Source organism: Myotis davidii, unplaced genomic scaffold (assembly GCF_000327345.1).
Source record: "Myotis davidii unplaced genomic scaffold, ASM32734v1 scaffold221, whole genome shotgun sequence".
NCBI classification, from domain to species: Eukaryota; Metazoa; Chordata; class Mammalia; order Chiroptera; family Vespertilionidae; genus Myotis; species Myotis davidii.
The window spans coordinates 7,379,866-7,390,158 of NW_006293349.1; the positions used below are offsets into that span (position 1 = coordinate 7,379,866).

General features: G+C 44.8%; 1 long non-coding RNA gene across 1 annotated transcript in view; it reads left to right on the forward strand.

Annotated features, from left to right (window-relative positions):
* The first annotated feature begins 747 nt into the window (after positions 1-747).
* The window catches only part of LOC107183652, a 16,435-nt gene continuing 6,889 nt past the window's right edge, over positions 748-10,293 (forward strand). The window contains exons 1-2 of the long non-coding RNA XR_001514440.1: positions 748-759; positions 6,947-6,948. This is a non-coding gene — a long non-coding RNA (uncharacterized LOC107183652). The remainder of the gene's footprint in view (positions 760-6,946; positions 6,949-10,293) is intronic.

The following is a 10,293-nucleotide window of genomic DNA, read 5'->3' on the forward strand; positions in this document are numbered from 1 at the left end:
CTGCCCACAATATGACATCACTGGTGCTTCTACTAGTTTGAGGGGGATTTCTGCCACTGCACCTAACAAAACCCTGACTAATATATCAATTCACAGTACACATTGATGAATATAAAATACTCATCCTATATCATAAAGAGCTAAAATGCTAATGGTCATGATGCCCTCACACCATAACAACCACTCAGCAGGAGGCTACATGCGCGTGCTCAGCAGGGCAGAAGCGGGGAGGCACCCGGAGGCAGGACCAGCCCAAGGCAACTTGCAGGACTGAGGGCGGGGCTTGAAGTGGCCAGAGAAGGCCGGAGGGGCCAGGGGCGGGCCAGGCACACTCGAACTCTGGGTGGAGAGGTTAAGGTTCGGGCAGGAGGGCGGGGCCACACGATTTCGTGCACCGGGTCACTAGTTTAAAAAATGAGAGCTGTTTGAAAAACCGTGAATAAAGCCACATGTTCTGGCACCGTGAAAGCAAATGGGATCCTGACTAAGATTCTTGAGAATAATCAGGGTCCAGAGAGACCAGGAGATAATTAGCCAAATGGATCATGTAGAGCAAATCACCGAAACGGACTCTCTGCTGTTGTGTTGGTCGCAGGAGAAAACAGAGCCGCACAGGAAGCTGCATCTCATCCCCCTGAGGGAGGAAGAAATCAGAGCCGCCAGGCAGACGGGAGGGAAGGGCCTGAGAGAATACGGAGGAAGCGGAGAGGCGGCGAGTGCCTGGCGAAGAGTCCCTTCATTGTCACAGCTCTTCCTATCGTCCTTACACAGAGACATCACTTACTAGAAGCGTAACGAAGGAATATCCCAGCGTCACTTCTTTCCATGTCGCTAGGAAAGTCTGCACAGCAGAAAAGTACTTTGAAATCGATCCAGAAAACTTACATAAGAATGAAAGTATACAATATTTGTAAATGGAGAAAAAAAAAGTAGTCACCGTATAATCCTTTTGAATAGCAGGTCCAATTCCCTCGAGGCTTTTATTTCTTCTCATTTACCACATTATTTAAATTTGAATAACACTATATGTCCACTTTTTTTTCCAGGATTAAATTTCTGTCATTTATAGGATTAGATATTTGGTTATATAACCTATGGTGTTATGCTCCGACAGGGAGTTAGATTAGCTACTGTTATGTTCCTGGTACCATGTTTGTTAGCCTAGAAAATGGGTTCTCTAATATAATGGGTCTCTCTTATTTCTCAGTCTTTTTCTCCACCCTCCAAAGTACTGTCAATGTGCTTTCTGAGATGAGGAATATGCCCTCAAGAGAGAAATGTGACAGAGAATTGCTCTAGGCCAGTAGTCAGCAAACGCATTAGTCAACAGAGTGAAATATCAACAGTACTTCTTAAAATAGACTCGCCCAGGCCGAAAACCGACTTCTGCGCATGGGCCACGAGGTTTCAATCGCACTGTATGCGCACGCCCACACGTGGTATTTTGTGGAAGAGCCACACTCCAGGGGCCACAGAGTCGCATGTGGCTCATGAGCCAGTTTGCCGACCACGGCTCTAGGTGGACACCGGCACTTTGTTTGGTGGCCGGACTCAATCACAAATGCCCTGCACTTTGGCTGGGAGGCCCCACAACCCAAAGGTGGAGGCCTCTATTCATTGCTGTGCGGGCTGATTCTCCATCTGGGGAAAAAGAAAGGAAGGATTGTAAGCACAGCTCCCAGCTAAAGTGCTTCGTTTGCCCAGAGCAATCAGTCTCAGAAACATCTTGCCTTAGAAATTGACTTACTGTGAATCGCATTAAACCCTCTTCGACATTCAAGAGCCTTTATTAAACGGGCACGCAGATTCCACTTCATTTAGAAACGATCTTTTACATTTGAGACATATTATGTGACGTGAACGTTATTTTTTTTTAATTCTCCTAAATTCACATAATTTGAATTATTGTAAAATATTACTGCTAGATAAGGAAACCTTTCTTAACATAATTGTTTGGTTTTGCTTTGGCTAGCAGGCCTGACATACTCCAGTGTCAGCCTCTACTCCCAAGGACAGTCACGGCTACCGAGGCAAGCCTAACTCTGCCCCCACCTCTCGCCCCTCCAGGGAGAAATTCCCGAGGGCAGACACTGCCGAATGAGGGAGAAAACCCCTGCCCCAGCGCCATCTTCTCCCGGTGCTGTTTTCAGATTTTCATTCTTGTAAACGTGGCATTTACATCGACTTGTTTGTGCTTTCACTTATTACTTATACAGTAAGTAAGTTGCAAATGCCAACAATATTTTTTAAAGCTTGATAAATGAATAAATACATGAGCCCACAAATGGGTGAGCAATCCCCCAAAAAACAGTAGATGCACTTCCATTTGTGTTGTAAAATGCATTTAGGAAAAGAATATTCTATCCATGCTGATGAAATGTGGGCTTCTCAGGTGTTCATTTCAACTAAAAAAAAAAAAAAAGGATCTTGGTCGCTAAGACTGTTCCCCGAGCGTATCTATTCTAGAGGCGAATCAAGCCCCAGGTTCCCTCAGAAAGGGAACAAGAACACCATCCCACATTACCGTTCCTCTGATGGAAGTGGCTCCCAGGGCTTATGTTGACCATAGGTTGAAGGTACTTAGAAAGAAAAAAATTAAATGGGCCTTTTTGTTTTCTTCATTATGCTTTTCTGTGCTTAGAATCTAACACCGTACACTTTTTTAAAGCCTCAAAGAACTTTTAAATACAAATCCAACTTTCTTTCCCTTTTCAGAGAAGAGTCCAGGGCTAGCCATGAGCGGCCACACTGATGGTTTCCAAAGTGCCTCCTACCTAAGTCCATCTGCTCCGACCTGGTGCAGCATGACATCACCGACTACCCCCTCTTCTCACGGTTACCTACCGATCACAGCCCCAAATTCAAAACAAATGTGAAGTTTACCACATTTGGATATAGTTGGTGATTTCCTGCCCGGAAGAAACACCAGTTTGGAATCTCCTAGATTCTTCTGACACAAAGAGGATCCTACAGCCGAAGCGTGTGTGAGTGTGTGTGTGTGTGTGTCTGTGTGTGTGTGTGTGTGGTGGGGAGGGAGAGAGGGAAGGTGACCTTGGGCTTGGATTTACTGTGACCGAGTAAGTGTTGGATGACAGCTGCCTCTGGGGAGCTGAGGGACCAGATTTGAACAAAGTACGCATGAGGAGACTTGGACATGAAATTTTATGCACACCTATTAAATTTTCTTTTTACATCCGATGTAAACTAGAAAGTAATCCTTGTAGGGTTCATCCTTTGAAATTGAGTGAATAAAATAATATTCAATTAATTGTATGTTTTTCACTGCATTACATTTAAAAGTAAAACTGGTTTGGGGGAATTTGATTCCCAAGGAAGAGGTCATTTCCTTTCCCAAGGACTGAAATTTTTACCCCCCCCCCAAAACAGACCTAATCATTTGGCATTTATAAAAACGTGATTTTCTAAGGTAAAGATACAAATTATGAACAACAAATACACATCTATCAACAAGTGAATCTGAAAATCAAGTGAATAATCTGATGAACAGAATGAACTGGTGATTATAATAGAATCAGGGACATAGAAAGGGAATGGACTGACTATTCTTGGGGGGGAAAGGGGTGTGGAGATGCGGGACGAAACTGGACAAAAATCGTGCACCTATGGATGAGGACAGTGGGTGGGGAGTGAGGGAGGAGGGTGGGGTGGGAACTGGGTGGAGGGGAGTTATGGGGGGTAAAAAGAGGAACAAATGTAATAATCTGAACAATAAAGATTTAATTAATCAAAAAAAAGAAGAAAAAACAGTAAAAAAAATAAAAATGTGATTTTCTGTGCTTGGACTTAAAAGGTGGTGTGGGTTAGAAATGACTGTACTTAACCTTAAAAATACTTTGCTAACATTCTCTTTCCAGGACTATGAACAAATTCTCTCAGCATAAATTTCTAAGGAAAAACACTCCCACTTGCCCAAAAAGTAACAATTCCTGCTCTCTGGCTTCACTGAACTCTCTAACTCTCTCCCATCTGCAGTATCTCACAGAAGGCAACTTGCACGGCTGCCCCTGGAGAACTGTCTTGCAGGTCAATGGCATGGCTTCAGTAATTCTTCCATAACGTTTCTCTGTTTTTCCAGGACAAAATGATCAGTGTTCTTCATTACAGTGAACCCATTTACAAGCTGCTGTGCAGTTTATAAATCCCTTGGTAAGAAACCAACTGTGTATATTTTTAAATAGATTGCCGGAGCAAGAGGGAACTTTAGAGTCGCTCTAACCAGGCTACACATTGGAATGCCCTGGAGAGCCTTTAAAAATACTGATGTCAGGTCCTACCCCAGACCCGTTAAATCAGAATTTCTACCCGTGGGGCCCAGGCATCTGCATTTTCATTAGGTCGCCCACTGGTTCAATGCATAGTAAGGGTTGGATACCCCAGATTTGGTCCAACCACCTCATTCTACAGGGAAGGGCGCTGTGGCCCAGAGCTGTTCTTTATTCATATACTAGAGGCCCGGTGCACGAAGAGATTCGTGCAATAGGCCTTCCTTCCCTGGCTGCCGGCACCGGTTTTCCTTTGGCACCCGGGACCCAGGCCTTCGCTCTGACCGCAGCAGAGAAGCCAAGCCTCTTCAGTCTTCAGTCGTCTTCAGTCTTCGCTCAGGCCAGAGCCTTCAGTCTTTGCTCAACGCCTGCATATGCAAATTAACCGCCATCTTTGTTGGGTTAATTTGCATGCTCATCCTGATTGGCTCGTGGGCGTAGCAGAGTGACACCAATTTGCAAGTTTCTCTTATTAGTGTAGACTTTTATTGATTTCAGAGAGGGAGTGGGGGAGAGAAAGAAATATCAATGATGAGAGAGAATCGTTGATTAGCTGCCTCCTGCACACCCCACACTGGGGATTGGGCATGTGCCCTGACCGGGAACCGAACCCTGACCTCCTGGTTCATAGGTCAACGCTCAACCACTGAGCCATGCCATCCAGGCTGCGTGACAGTTCTGAAGTCACTTAGCTAATGAGTCACTGAGCTGGGGTTAGAGCCCACATCTGCAGATTCTTTCTTCTGTATTACGCTACCTCCTCTCATAGCTGCATGTCTCCTTATGGAATTAGATGTCAGAACTGGATTCTAAAAAGGGACCGCAGTTTGGACCCGCTTCCCTGGGAGCTACAGAAAGCAGCTCCGCGGGGGTCGGCCCCACGCTGCCTCCTTGGCCAGCGGTTCACTGCTGTTATGACAACTACATCCCCTGTGAGGTGAAAACCACCCCTCCTGACACCTTCCCCGAGAACAGCAGCCGCGTTCTCCATCTACATGAACGCGTTGCTTTATTGCTTCCACCAAACCCTGTCCTCTGATGCTTCTCTATAAAAGAGATAATAACAACCCCCCTTTAAGAACTTCATTCGGTGGTAAATTGAATTTCTGGCGTAGGGATGAGCTAAGAGCTTTCATATAAAGAAATGGCCGCAGGGCAACTTCTAAAAGAAATCATTTGCTGACAGGAGGTCTGGAGTTCTGCTTTCGGGGAGAGCTGCACGGGGGGCCTCAGACACAGGAGGAGCTGGAAATGAGCCCGGCCCCTCGAGTGTGGGCGACGCTGGCCCCTTCTGAAGGTTCTGGAAAGGGATAAGCACTGTAACCCGCCCCCCCACCCCGCCCCAGGCGTTAGCCAACACCTCCCCATGCACAACCTAAGGTGTGAGAACTGCTGGCAGGCCTGGTCCCCGTGACCCCATGTATACACATCCCAATCCTGCTAACCTATGAAAAGCAACCACGACAGTGTTTTTGTTGTAATAAAAGGTAATCCCCTGAGGCTGAAAGAAAAGACGGAGGGCTTGTGAAAGGAGGTGCCAAAATCACAGCAGAGTTGAAGCAGAACCGGCCCAGGAGCCAAATACCTCAATCCAGCCCCCTCCCGACATCGACATGCACTGGTCACATACGCTGGGGCAGGTCCATTGCTCTTGGGGCAGGTCCATTGCTCAGGGCTTCATTTTCCTCATGGGGAAAGCTGGGATAACATCTGTCCTGACTGCCTCATGGGTTGGTTTTTGAAAACCAAACAGATAGATAATTTACATAAAAACATCCTTATAAAACTGCACATAAATGCAGGCACCACTAGAAAGAACAAAAGATTAAAAGAGACTTATATCACAAGATAAAAAGTTAAGACATTCAGGTACTAAATTTCTAAAACAAAGATTTGACTAAAGAATGAGTTACCCATATAATGTCATGATGAATCACCATGACTGTGGAGTCAGACAGACTTGGAGTCAAATCTTGGCTCTGTCTGCCCAGCCGGTGTGGCTCAGCAGCTAAGTGTCGACCCAGGAACCAAGAGGCCACCAGTCTGATTCCCAGTCACCGGGGCTCGGTCCCCAGTAGGAGGCGTGCAGGAGGCAACTGATCGATGATGTTTCTCTCTCATCGATGTTTCTATCTCTCCCTCTCTTCCCCTCTTTCTAAAAATCAATAAAAAACATATTTTAAAAAATCTTAGCTCTGTTAATTTACCGTTCATAGCATCGATGTCCTCACCCATTCAGTGAGGACTATGTAGCAGGTCCTCTTGGAGGTTTGGCATGGTTAACATGAGATAATCATGGAAAGAGCTTAGCTCAGTGGCTGGCACATGGTAAGTGCTCAAAACAAATGTTAGTTCTTGGTCACTAGTGTAACCCTAGTTATTGTTACTGTCATGTTTCCCCCACAGCACAGAGCACAGGTGGGTAGGGACCAGGTATGTAAAGAGATGGCACCTTGGAAGCTTTCAATACCAGATGGTCAACATTTACTCTACAAGTAACCAGCTTTCCCTTTTGACAACCAGAAACACTGCCGAAGGCCACACGTGCAACTCTACACTTTCTTGTTGACCTGATCCGATTCTTTGCAGGCTTTGAGTAATGTCTGGTAAACTGGGAAGGATCTAGGTCAGCAGTCACCAACCGGTGGTCCACAGACCACTAGTGGTCCGTGAGATCCGGAAGGTTGGCGACCACTGGTCTAGATAACCACCCTCACATTCCAGCCACAGCTGCATCGCCATCTTCTCAGGCTCCAGATGTTAAGTGTGGTTTTCAAGGTGTTGAGGTGGTTTTCAAGGTTTTCAAGGTTGAAGCATCCCCTACGTATCAGGTCCATGTTCTACAGCAAGTCGATCCTATAGCTAAATCAGGGTGTCTGGCAGGTATCCAGCCAATTGCTAGAATTATCAGACACGATAAGCAAAGAAAGCAAACAAAAAGGCAAGAGCTACTTGAAGAGAAGTTACATGAAGTGTGCAGCTGTGTTCTAGAAATCTCTGCAACTGGCAATTTGTGCCACTGATCCTACCAATGCTTTCATTCGAATGAAGAAAAACGAGGAAATCACAAAAAGTTAAGGCAAAAAACATTCACTTAGCCCGGCCTAAGTATGATTCTCTCTCATCGTTGATGTTTCTGTCTCTCTCTCCCTCTCCCTTCCTTTCTGAAATCAATAAAAAATGTATTTTTTAAAAGTAAATAAAATTTAGAGACCTGGCTCCATCTGATTCCTGACGCTGTCACTTACCAGCTCTATGACCTGATTTATGTTACTAATTTTCTCTGGGGCCAGTGCCGCCTGAGTTCAGCAGAACCAATGCTGCCTGACCTCCTCCACCCTTTGCTCTTAGAAGGCTCAAGTGGGATAAAATATGCAAAAAACACTGTGTGAGGAGGGGTCATAGCTCTTCCCAGAAATGATCAAAATGCCGCTCCAGACACTGAATGTCTCTAACCAAAGTAAAACTGCTAGAAAACACAAATTTTATTCCATAAATGATATCATTAAATAACTGAGGGGCTGCACTATTTTCTTCAACCAATATCTGATGGCTTCTAAACTGACTTAACAAAGGGAATAAGCAGAAACATCTTATATTCTATTTCTTATATTCTATTTCATATCACAGTAACAATAACTCAAGTTTAACTGCACTCACCTTTGGTCAAGAGAAATAATGCAGTTAAACAATTCAAACTACACACTGCTCAACTGTTCTTTCCATTTTCTCTCATGAGACACCACAAAGCTGGAAGGACAAGGGAATGTCTATGGGCTGTTGACTATTTACTTTTTTTATAACAAAAGAATGTATGTGTCCTCAATTTTAAAAGTATCATATACTGAGTAAACCAGAAAGCCCCATCTGTCTTCACTTCCAAGAGGTAAGCAACCATCATCTGTCTGGTGTGCATCCTGCCAGACCTCTTTCTACGAAGTGACTATCCGTGCATAAACACAGAAATCTATCTCCTGTTTTGTTTTGATATATGATTGGGATCAGATTTCAAGAATTGCTCCCCAACCTGCTTTTTTGACTTTTTGGAGATTATCTCATGCCATGCATGCCTACCCACCTCATTCTTTTGAATAGCACAGGCTTTCCTGTTAGGAAAACACCCCAAGTTTCATTTAACCCTACTGGTAGGAATTTGGTGGTTGCCAATTTTCAAAACTACAAAGCTCTGCTAAACTTTTAAAGTTAAGTTGCTAGTGGACTCCATTTGATTGCCTCTCTCCAACTTTTATCCAAAACCCACTTCTCGTAAAGTTCTTTCTCATATCACTTTCTTCCCAGGGGTAAGAAGTAGAGGCTACTTTCTGAACACAGTGTGAATGCAATAGAGCTTTTTAAAAAAGAGTCAAAAGGGCCCGGCTGGCATGGCTCAGTGGTTGAGTGTTGACCTATGATCCAGGAGGTCACAGTTCCATTCCCGGTCAGAGCACACTGCCCCATTGCAGGCTCGATCCCCAGTGTGGGGTGTGTAGGAGGCAGTCGATCAATGACTCTCTCTCATCACTGATGTTTCCATTTCTCTCTCCTTCTCCCTTCCTCTCTGAAATCTATAAAAGTATTCTTTTAAAAGAAGAGAGGGTTAGCAGTCTAGATTCAACGCTAACTCTGTCAAGCTGATTCCTTACCCATTAACAGCGTTTGTCCAATCAGTGCTCTGTTTTACTTGCAGAATGGGCCTCTACCTATGGGCTTCCTGCACTGAGTTAAGCATACGAACTTCTGCCTACACACACACACACACACACACACACATACACACACACACACTCACACAGCTAAGACCAAAGAAAGATGGCATACATGTGAAAAATCTCAGCACACCAATACGCATGGTCTTGGATTCTTTCTTTTTTTTTAAGCACTAAATAAAATTACATTGCTAGAATCTTCTACAAGACCAAAACTATCTTTACTTGGGATTCCCAAATTCAAATGCTTGCTGATTGCCTACTATGTGCTAAGGGAGGCTCAAGAGCAATATAAGATCCAGTCTCTGCCTTCCAGAAGCTATAACACAGGGAGCGGAGGTTGACGTGAATAAAACCATTCACAGTGCAGAGCAGTCCACAACTAGGTGAGCAAGTAAAGGGTGGAGGCAATTAGTGTTCTAGGAGGAGTGCTCAGTGGCAGTAAATAGAGGGAAGTAACATCAAACAAGTCATTCTGAACAGGCCCCTCGGCACTGCAGTGAGGGCGTAACACAGGAGCCAAATGATGAGGGCTGTTTATGACAGGACCATAAAACAGTCATTTGACCGTAAGACACACCTGGGCAAATGAATCTAAGTGTGATTGTACATTTGGTAGAAACAGGACCAGAGGACATGGTGCTACAGTAACAACCAATGAGGTGCCTCTCAACACAGACCCCAAAGGTCCAGAATCCCCAGCCCCCACCCCTGTGTGGGCCACACCGGCTCACAGGACTTCTCGGCAATGTCTCCTTGGAGGAATCAGAAGTTACGTTTCAGCACTTCTGTCCTCCTGAAGGCTGACTGTGTGTAAATACATTCAAAACCCATCACTAAGCACCTACTGTGCCCGTGTAAAGACCAGATTAAGAAGACACACGGTCCCTACCTTGAAAGTATTCACAAGTGTGTATACAACCCACTGCAACTCAAGGGTGTCCTGAAGCCACCGCCCCGCCTGGCCAACCGTGAGCCTGCACTCATAAAAAGTAATAGCAGTGACAGGAGAGTGTATATCTCTGTAGACCAATAAGAAAAGAGGATATTATAAAATATTTCTTGTTTTAATTTGTTTCTGTAATGCTGAGGTTGGTTTGGTCTGCAGAGCCTCGTAGTTTCTTTCAACTCTATAGCTACACGTGTTGCCTGTACATCCTCATTATGGAGCCTTTAAATAAGCTGCCATTCTCTTTCCGCATTTATCAGAAAGTCTCAATCCAACCCCAAACTTCTCATCTCCCCACAATAAGTAACTAAGAAAAAAGTACAAAGGGAAAGAAAGAGAGAGAGAGAGAGAGAGA